Genomic DNA, 11,715 nt, shown 5'->3' with positions numbered 1-11,715 from the left:
TGCACAAAGTGAGGTCCATTCAGAAATAGGTTTGCTGAGATCTGTGTAGAAGAACCTGACTGGCCTGCACAGAGCTCTGACCTCGACTCCATTGAACACCTTTGGGATGAATTGGAATCCCGCCCGCGAGCCAGGCCTAATTGTCCAACATCAATGACAAACTTCACTAATTGTCTTGTGGCTGAATGTAAGCTGAATGGAAGTCCCAGCAGCAATTAGCCATCATCTACGACCAACTCTGTGTTATTGCCCATGATTTTGGAATGAGATGTTCAATGAGCAGCTGTCCACATACTTTGTGCAATGTAGTGTCTAAGGAAGTTCAGAAAAATCTAGGAAACAGAACTAGAGAAACGGGAAGGTGGCAAAGAATGCTGGTAAGGCCTGACAAGACAAGACGAACTGGCAACAGACAAACAGAGAACATAGGTATAAATACGCAGGGGATAACAGGAAGATGGGCAACACCTGGAGGGGTGGAGACAAACACAATGACAGGTGAAACAGATCAGGGTGTGACAATCGTACCTGCAATATCGCAAACGGACATGGCAGCTTCACTGATACGAATTCCATCTTTAAAGGGAAATGTCACTCAAAACCAAGAATCAAAGTGTCGACGGCCACATCATTGATGAAGCAAAATATAATATGATGCAAAAGGCATCATCATACTGTGTGATGATGTGGCCGGTGACACTTTGATTCTTGAAAGTCCAATATCTTGAAAAGTTGACATAAGACATATAAATCATTTTGGGACTGTATCAACAGTGGACTACAAAAAAAAAAATAAAGATGTTTTTTGAGTGTAATTTCTCTTTAAGGGCATAATTGCTAACCTCCTGGCAACTCCACACTATTAGCCACAACCCAAGGCCAGCGATGGAGCGCCACACGGGCACCGGGATCTAATCGATTTGACAGCTTGCTGTGTATGTGTGTATGTGTGTGTGTGTGTGTGTGAATATACAGTATGTGTGTTTTTTGTCACTCCAGTCTCCCCCTTATCTGTGGTCGGATCCAGGTCCAGAACATGTGAGTGTGGTGGTGAACAACCCTGTGTCTCTAACCTGTGACATCCCTCTTCCAGCTATCACCTGGCTGAACAATGGAAACACAACAGAGCAGGAGACCACAACAGACACTTCAACCTCAACACTGTGGTTATGAACACTGTCACTACACTACCACTACTCTCACTACCACTGCTCTCACTACCACTGCTCTCATTACCACTACTCTCACTACCACTACTCTCACTACCACTGCTCTCCCTACATCACTGCTGCCAGGTCAGGGGTCACACCAGAGCCTTTTGGCATGTTAGATATTTATACATTGACCCTGGATCATGTTATATACGTATGTGTTGATCCTGGATAATGCCCCATGAAATCAGGATGTGCCAACTCAGAGAGGCCAGGTAAAACAAATGTTATTTCAGTCCTGTACTTGTGAAAATGTCTTGTTATTTGTCAAAAACACTACAGAGAGGGTGTAGGATTGAGACTTGAGTGAGTTTAGGGGGAGGTTTAGTCTGAAAACCTACCTCTTAATGAGTATCTTTATCAATGCCACAACCCCCCCGTGTGCTAAATGACTAAAATGTCAAATGTGTAGCAAATGTGAGTCAGACTCATTTTCTCCTGATGGGACCTGTTTAGGGTTGAGGGTTGTATTGAGGCTGAGGCCTAATGGAAGTTGTGCTCATGTAACCGGTGTGAAATGGCTAGCTAGTTAGCGGGATGCACGCTAATAGCGTTTTTAATCGGTGACGTCACTCTCGCTTTTGTGGAGTGATAGGTAACGATGCTTCGAGGGTGACTGTTGTTGATGTGTGCAGACGGTTCCTGGTTCGAGCCCAGGTAAGGGTGAGGAGAGGTACAGAAGGAACACTGTTACACTCACAAAAACAACAATAGAGCTTTACTTAGTTTGACTTTGAATGTTTACGCTGTATTGGGGCCTTATTAGGGCCCTGGAGGAAAGCATGTGTGTCTCCAACACCTTTAATTGGTAGAATTCCTTAGAGTTTTGGACCTCATTGTTCCAGAGCCTTGCATACAGGTGATAACAGGACCCTCTGGTGTAAGAAACTTAGAAAAGTAAAACTATCATTATAGAGTTGTTCACTTACCCAGTAGAGACAATATAGTCTCAGTGACATCAGTCACCGAGAACAGATTGAGTTTTGCTGTTGCAATATGCTCTTTGAGAATCATGAGGACTAGAGAGGTGAAATGACAGTGTACTAGATGCATGTGTGTGTGTGTGTGTGTGTGTGTGTGTGTGTGTGTGTGTGTGTGTGTGTGTGTGTGTGTGTGTGTGTGTGTGTGTGTGTGTGTGTGTGTGTGTGTGTGTGTGTGTGTGTGTGTGTGTGTGTGTGTGTGTGTGTGTGTCTGGATGACTGTGTGTGTTTGTGTCTGGCTGACTTTGTGTGCGTGTCTGACTGTGTGTTTTGTGTATGTGTGTGTGTGTGTTCTTGTATGACACCTTTAATTGGTAGAGTGATATATGTGTCATTATTACAGAGCCTTGCATGTTAGTGCTAACAGGTCCCACTTGAATCTGAGATAATAACTAATTAGACAAAAAATATGATTGGTTCCAAATACTGCAGGGTGATCTATGGTAAATATTATGTGTCCCAATGATGTAACTGTCTCCCTCAACTTGAATCAATGTTTCATAATTCAGTTCAGATGGACATTTGTACAAGTCTATGGAATGTTCCAATGAAATGCCATTAGAATATACACCATAAAGATGTACCGTCTTATCAACTGCCTGACTGTCAATTTTCTTATGCACTGGCCAAATGACATATGTCATTATGTGTCCTGTAGTTCCGCAAGGCCATCCTTCTAAGTCTCATTTTGTTGTCTTGAATATTGTAAGTCTAAAGATCTTCAGTTTCATATTTTGCATTTCAATGGCAGGGCTGGCTTCTAATGCTTGCCATTGTTTTGTATCTTATGATAGCTAACTTGTTGGTTTCAACTAGAACCTTACGATCATGGTTCTTTATACCTTTAACTGTCTCTTCTTGAAACACATGTTGATTTTCCAATAGTTTTAATTATTGTCAACTTGATGTTTATTTTGGAAATAACCCAACTCTTCCAGACAGTTGAGAGGTCAAGAGGGTCATACCAGCTATGTCATTATAGAATGGCATTTTGAATAGCATATTTACTCATCTCAACAATATTACAAAAATTACTTTAGGTCTGCTTCCAATGGCTTTAACTCTGTATTTAGTTAAGCATTGTTCAAATTGAACGAGGACTGATGTCAAATGTGTATGAAATATGTTAATTGCATATGTTTGACTGAAATGAACCAATTTTCAGGTGGTGTTGGTTTTCTTACATTTCAATTAATCCGGGTCCTTCCACCATGTTTCCACTATGTTACCATATGCCTACGGTTCATGGTCTCTGCTTACATGAATGGTGCTATATTAATCCCTCACCAATTGAATTCCTGACTTTTATCCAACATCTTCTGCCCCTGAACACGCAGTTATCCCACTGTTCCTAGGCCGTCATTAAAAATAAGAATTTTTTCTTAACTGACTTGCCTAGTTAAATTAAGGTCAAAAATAAATAAATAGTCATCTTTGGTGACAGATTTAGAGTTTTCTTATAGCCCTCTGAATGGGAAAGGTTCATGTTAATTGATGCAGGAGGGTCAGGGGAGTTGACCAATCAGGTTCACGTGAAGGTTTGTTTCATATCCAATTCTAAATCCATTGTCAAAACAGGCCCTTACCATCCAGCTGAAAACAGCGTTCGGTAAAGGGTAGAACCTTAAAAAAAGTGTTCAATATTGCACCAAAAATGGATCTGCGATGTTTACAAGACAAGGAACTCTCAATTGGCACCATACAGAACCATCTGTTTTTAGTGTGCAGATACACACTTCAGCTGATCACATACTACTGTATCTCTTCTGCAGCTGAAAATTCAGTTAAGGGGCAACTTCAGAACTGCTGCCCCCTCTGTTTTCTGGAGCTCAGCTGTTTGAACTGATCATTGAGTGGATAGAGGTTCCTCTTGGCCCAAAGCTTATTTTTGCTTGGGCAGCACCATTAAGGGTTTTCACCATTTTTTAAATGTCTGTCGCCAATTGGATGAAAAACGTTGCTATAGTTACCCTAAAGTCTCTGGCAAGTGTGCTAGTCTGGTGTCACTTTGATTATGCCTATACATGAAAGTTCACCAGCAGCCCCAAACATCGAAAGAATAAGCTACAGACCAGCCCAAAATCTTGTAAGAATTGTACTTAAACTCCCCCCTCATTCTCATCTGGAAGTCTTACAGTTTAAGCAGCTTGGCTGGCCATCTGTGGAAAAAAAGAGTAGCATTAATTTAACTTTGTCTGGTCCACATAATTATCACAGACTCAGCCCCCAGGTACCGATATAACTATTTCCATTTGTAAGAGAGATGTGCACCATCATAAAACCTGAGTCAGAAAGTCTAATATTCACTATATTAAATATAAGACTTTAACTACATTTATATATACTGGCACTGTTGAGTGGAACAAACTACTACAATAACTCAAAGCCGTACCAACCAAAACCAATTTTAAAAAGAAGGTCAAAAGCTGGCCAATGTGTGAAAAGTACAACCTTTTCGGTCTGTATCTCTGTGATGGGGCTGCAAACTTCCGACTTCAACTGTATGTACTGTATCTATGTAAAATATATATATTTAATGTGTCTGTATCTATGTAATGTGTCTATGTAATGTATCTATGTAAGGGAATACCCCCCCCCTGAAATGGACAAAAATGAATGGGAAAACATTGGCATAGGACAAACCATATACACGGTGTCCAATACCACCCAATTCGGCGTTGATTCATGCAAAATGTATTGCAAATGCCATATGGCAAATGCCAGTTGTAACACTTAAAAAATCCAACAGGTGGCGTGTGCGCTCCACCTTGGTTTTTCATATTAGAAATGTACCCCAAGTCAACATCCAAAAGCCAAATTTTGAAAAAAATGAATTTTTTGTCAAAAACTTATCACCCCTTAAAAAAGTGCTTTCTGGACCGTTTTTCAAAATTCTTTCGCTTTTTTTGTCAATTAGACATGTGTAAGAACTGTATGAATATACTTTTGTCCAATTTCATTATCATCATTTTTTTTGTTATTACATGCGCATAAGGCATATGTTTTGTCCATTTGCATTATGATTTCATAGGAAGTCAAAAGTCAAAAATTGCAAAATTTCATAAACTTCACACACCCCTAAAAAGGTGCTTTCTGGACCGTTTTTCAAAATACTTTCGATTTTTGTGTCAATTACACACGTATAAGAACTGTATCAACATACTTTAGTCATATTTTATTATCATAATTTTTTATTTTTTTTTACTTGTGCATAAGGCATATGTTTTGTGGGGGCCAAATGTCATAAGAAATTTGACATGCTCAAAAATCCTGCAGAAATGCAAAATTGACTGGCCGGGCAGTGATTGTTGTTCCTTTCCATCATTCGTTGTGTTGATTTCATCATGTCCATTTGGTGATGTTTTTTCACTATAGAATCATATTGCAAATGCACGTGCATCGTTGTGCAACTGGTGATTGAAAATAGGCATCTGGTAATCCAAAAATAAATACCCTACTACGGCCCTCTATCTATGGGGGCCATCCTGAGTGCTTTATGAACTGTTTAAAATATTCTGATGGATACGCATTGTTGTGCAACTGGTGATTGAAAATAGGCACCTGGTAACCCAAAAATAAAAATATGGTTGTAAATGCATTTACCGGTCATTCTGATATTAATGCCTGCTATGGGAACACAGGATGGCCGGGCAGTGATAGTTGTTCCTTTCCATCACTCGTTGTGTTGATTTCATCATGTCCATTTGGTAATGTTTTTTTCACTATTGAATCATATTGCAAATGCACGTGCATTTGCAATATGTTTCAATGGGCATTTACCATCACGAATTTGTCATGCTCAAAAATCATGCAGGAATGCGAAATTGACTGGCCCGATGAACTGACTGGCCCGATGAATTTTGCACGCCCAATTTGTCAGTTTTTGATTTGTTAAAAAAGTTTGAAATATCCAATAAATGTCGTTCCACTTCATGATTGTGTCCCACTTGTTGTTGGTTCTTCACAAAAAAAATACAGTTTTATATCTTTATGTTTGAAGCCTGAAATGTGGCAAAAGGTTGCAAAGTTCAAGGGGGCCGAATACTTTCGCAAGGCACTGTACCTCACTGTTTAAACATATTGCAAATGGACAGTAGTCACCATCAAGTCACCGTCCATCAGTCAATTAGATATCATTCTGACACCAAACTGATACAAACTGACACCAAACCCACTTTTTCCAACTCGTTTAGTAGCCAACTATCACATACTTCAGAGCTGGCCCAAAATTCACAACGCCTTCGGTTCAAACGATAAAAAAAAACATAAAGCACGTAGCTACGTTCTAGCTGCGGGTCCATTTCTTATGTTATGTGTAGGCCTAGCTGAGGCGACCCCGAATCCCAAGTTTCGGCTCGATAGGTCATTTGGTGTCCAAGCAAAAACCCAAATTGGTGCTGAAAATCCACTTTTTTACATGACTTGCTACGAGGTCCTTGAATGAGCTATCGGACAGAAACGTTGGGTTCTGTCTCTATGGGACGAGACGGTCACAATGCAACACGTCTTGTGACTCTGGGACATTTCTAAATGTCGACATTTTCGTGATGCAAAAATGAATTGAAGTCATTGCAAATGTACGAGGCTGTTTCTCAGTCCGAGAACCTTCTAGAGCGACGTAACTCACCACGCACTATCGACCTGAGGTCTAGAACAGGATTCTAAAGTTTCGGAACTCTAGGTCTGACGGTTCTTTAAAAGTTCCAACAAGGTTAACTAATGCAGGCAGTGTATGTCTCTAAGCACCCCAATGGGTCCCTACTTCCAAGCTGTGTGTGTGAGATTTAGTTTTCCTTTGAAATTTTATGGGAAAAATGACTGATTTACAGTTCATGGGGGATGTCTAATAACATATATGAAGTTTTGGAAAGATCTGATTTTTTAACCCCTTTTTTAACCCCTCAAAACTGAGACACCAATTATGGAACTTCCGGTTGGCACAGGTAGCTATAAGTCAACACACATCCTCATTGGGGTATTCTATTACAGAATCCTGAGTTTTAAGTCTTTACCATAAAAACTGACTGATATACACAGGGTTGAATGCAATGTGTCTATCAAACTGTAGGCAGGGTATGGGTATACACTTTTAGGGCGATTTTAACCACTTCCGGTTGGTCCAGGAAGCTTGGAATCAACACAGGTAGACCTCATAGTGGCCTGATGGACTGGAACCGAAGACAGGTTCATACGGCATTCATAACCCATATAGGATCCAGGTTGAATTTAGGGGAGCAGGCAATGTATTCCTATGGGGAGAGATATCATTGTATTCTACGAAATCAAAAAACTCTGTTTTACTGTTAAGGGTTAATGCCACACGGTCAAAGTTAGGCTTGCACGGATCGGAAGGACCTTAGGAACATTCCGGTGGATGAATTGTCCTTCTAAACCTAACGGTTCCGCCGCTGTCACCCAAAAGCAAATGACGTTGTGGTGCAGGCTTCATTTTGGGCCTACTTTTCTCATTGTCGCTGCGCTCAGACCAAGCGAGCTACGGTCAAGCGGGATATCTCGTTGAACTCGGCACGGCCTAGAGATTATGTTTATGCCACTGCCTGCTCTCTGTGTCTTTAAGCACCGCACTTTTTCACTCCATCCTTGCTCTGTGTGTGTGTGAGAGAGCTTTCTTTGACATCTGCTGGGAGAAATAACTGATTTACAGTTTAGGAGGGTTACCGAGTCACACATATGAAGTTTTGGAGAGATTTTTCTAACCCTTCAAACAGACAGTGTGACCCAATTAAAGGCACTTCCGGTTGGCACAGGAAGCTATAAGTAAACACATGTCTTGACTGACATAGACACTTACAGATTCATGAGTTTTAAGTCTTTAAGTTAAGAATTGACTGATCTACACAGGTTTGAATACAGTGATTTTCATAATGACAGGTTATTTTGTTTCAAAACACTTTTAGGGTGATTTTAACCACTTCCGGTTGATTCAGGAAGGTTAGAATTGACACAGGTAGACCTCATAGTGGTCTTATGGACTGTCATAGAAGACAGGTTCATAAGGCATTCATAACCCACATATGCATGAGGTTGAATTTAGAGGTGCAGGCAATGTATTCCTATGGGGAGAGAAGTCAATGCAAACTGTTTGAAGGAAACACCTTCTTTTAACTGTTAAGGGTTAATGCCACACAATCAAGGTTTGGCTTGCACGGATCGGGAGGACCTTAGGAACGTACCTGATGTCGAATTTTGCTTCTCACCCTAACGGTTCTCTCACTGTCACCCAAAAGCAAATGACATTGAGTGCCAGGCTTCATTTTGGGCCTTTTTTTCAAGGTCGCTGCACTCAGAGCGAGCTCCGGTCAAGCGGGGCGTCTCGTTGAACTCGGCACAGTCTGGAGACTATGGTGATGCCATTTTTTGTGTTGATTTCAGAATGCTATTTTGGTGATGGTCCCTCTCCGTTTAAACATATTGCAAATGCACAAAAGTCAACTAGCAAGTCAGTGTCCATCAGTCAATTAGATGTCATTCTGACACCAAACTGATATCAATTGACACCAAACCCACTTTTTCCAACTCATTTAGAAGCCAACTATCACATTTGTCAGAGCAGGCCCATAATTCACAGTGCCTTTAGTTTAAAACATAATAAAAACGTAAAACACATAGTTACGTTCTCGCTGCGGGTCCAGTTCGGACATTATGTGTAGTTCTATGTGAGGCGACCCCGAATCCCGAGTTTCTGCTCTATAGGTCCTTCGGTGCCCGAGTAAGACCCTAATTGGTGATGAAAATCCACTTTTTTCCATGCCTTGCTATGGGGTCCGAACCAGACTGAGGGCTTCAGTAGACGAGTGGTTCCAGTGGGCACCGCGCGGCCTTTGTGGAACGCCGCGCGCCCTTCACCTTCAGAAGGATCATGCGGACCGCAATCGCAGTGAGGCTCCTGTGTTCCATCCTGGTGATCGCATCTGGAACCTCCCGCTCCGCTTGCTCTACCGGAAGCTGAGCCCCTAGTTTGTGGGACCTTTCAAAGTCCTCCGGAGGGTCAATGAGGTGGCCAATCGTTTAGAACTCCCCACCAACTATTGGATTTCACCCTCCTTTCATGTTTCCCTTCTCTGGCCGGTGGTTCCTGGTTCCCTGACTGATGCCGTCCCCTGCAACAATCCTCCGTCTCCACTTGGAGGGTACCCCAGCTTGTTAGGTCCCTCCTGGACTCCCGACATCGTGGGGGTCGGCTCCAGTACCTGGCGAACTGGGAGGGGTACGGTCCTGAGGAGTGCTATTTGGTCCTGGTGGCAGACATCCTGGACACCAACATCATCCAGTATTTCCACATTCACCGTTCAGACCCGCTCCTCGCCCTCGCCCTCGGGTACGTCCTCCTGGCCATAGTCATCCTGGGGCTGGAGTCGTACATCGAGAGGGTGGTACTGTCACGCCTACTCCTGCTCCCTCCCTCAGAGCTAGACATCGTCAGTCTACTAACCACCGGTCCTGGCAACCCACATTGTGCACACCTAGACATCATCACCTCCCTGATTACTCTCCCTTCATGTAGCCTCAGTCATCAGGCAGTATTGGTTTTGTTCAGTACTCTTCTCCTGTTTTGTTTATCTGTTTGTTTATCGGTTTTCTCATCATTAAACTTACCTTCTGCACCTGCTTCCAGACTCCAAGCGTATACGTTACAACCATTGATATGTTCTAGTCCATTTTGACACCTTAAATAACTACTTATTGTGAGAAATTACACAGGTCACTCAAAACATTGATTAATCGTTCCAAAGATACAAATAGCTCTCACTTTAGATTAGTGACTGCAAAAATACTTGATTAATTAATCATTAATATACACTGCTCAAAAAAAAGGAAACACTTAAACAACACAATGTAACTCCAAGTCAATCACACTTCTGTGAAATCAAACTGTCCACTTAGGAAGCAACCATGATTGACAATAGATTTCACATGCTGTTTTGCAAATGGAATAGACAACAGGTGGAAATTATAGGCAATTAGCAAGACACCCCCAATAAAGGAGTGGTTCTGCAGGTGGTGACCACAGACCACTTCTCAGTTCCTAAGCTTCCTGGCTGATGTTTTGATCACTTTTGAATGCTGGTGGTGCTTTCACTCTAGTGGTAGCATGAGACAGAGTCTACAACCCACACAAGTGGCTCAGGTAGTGCAGCTCATCCAGGATGGCACATCAATGCGAGCTGTGGCAAGAAGGTTTGCTGTGTCTGTCAGCGTAGTGTCCAGAGCATGGAGGCGCTACCAGGAGACAGGCCAGTACATCAGGAGACGTGGAGGAGGCCGTAGGAGGGAAACAACCCAGCAGCAGGACCGCTACCTCCGCCTTTGTGCAAGGAGGAGCAGGGGGAGCACTGCCAGGGCCCTGCAAAATGACCTCCAGTGTCTGCTCAAACGGTCAGAAACAGACTCCATGAGGGTGGTATGAGGGCCGACGTCCACAGGTGGTGGTTGTGCTTACAGCCCAACACCGTGCAGGACGTTTGGCATTTGCCAGAGAACACCAAGATTGGCAAATTCGCCACTGGCGCCCTGGGCTCTTCACAGATGAAAGCAGGTTCACACTGAGCACATGTGACAGATGTGACAGAGTCTGGACACGCCGTGGAGAACGTTCTGCTGCCTGCAACATCCTCCATCATGAACGGTTTGGCGGTGGGTCAGTCATGGTGTGGGGTGGCATTTCTTTGGGGGGCCGCACAGCCCTCCATGTGCTCGCCAGAGGTAACCTGACTGCCATTAGGTACCGAGATGAGGTCCTCAGACCCCTTGTGAGAACATATGCTGGTGCGGTTGGCCCTGGGTCCCTCCTAATGCAAGACAATGCTCGACCTCATGTGGCTGGAGTGTGTCAGCAGTTCCTGCAAGAGGAAGGCATTGGTGCTATGGACTGGCCCGCCAGTTCCCCAGACCTAAATCCAATTGAGCACATCTGGGACATCATGTCTCGCTCCATCCACCAACGCCACATTGCACCATAGACTGTCCAGGAGCTGGCGGATGCTTTAGTCCAGGTCTGGGAGGAGATCCCTCAGGAGACCATCCCCCACCTCATCAGGAGCATGCCCAGGCATTGTAGGGAGGTCATACAGGCACGTGGAGGCCACACACACTACTGAGCCTCATTTTGACTTGTTTTAAGGACATTACATCAAAGTTGGATCAGCCTGTAGTGTGGTTTCCACTTTCATTTTGAGTGTGACTCCAAATCCAGACCTTCATGGGTTGATAATTTGATTTCCATTGATCATTTTTGTGTGATTTTGTTGTCAGCATATTCAACTATGTAAAGAAAAAAGTATTTAATAAGAATATTTCATTCATTCAGATATGGGATGTGTTATTTTAGTTTTTGAGCAGTGTATAATTTAAAAGTTGTTTACACATGCGAGAATACATATCTTACTTACATTTAACAAATGTGGGAGTAATGATTAGTAAATGAGGAACAAACTGTAAATGACTAAACAAGTGGCTAATTACTGAACATTACTATAAAGTGTTACCAAATTAAGTGATGAATA

The sequence above is a fragment of the Oncorhynchus masou genome, unplaced genomic scaffold, assembly GCF_036934945.1.
Source record: "Oncorhynchus masou masou isolate Uvic2021 unplaced genomic scaffold, UVic_Omas_1.1 unplaced_scaffold_24___fragment_2___debris, whole genome shotgun sequence".
NCBI lineage: Eukaryota > Metazoa > Chordata > Actinopteri > Salmoniformes > Salmonidae > Oncorhynchus > Oncorhynchus masou.
This window is presented reverse-complemented; position numbering follows the sequence as displayed.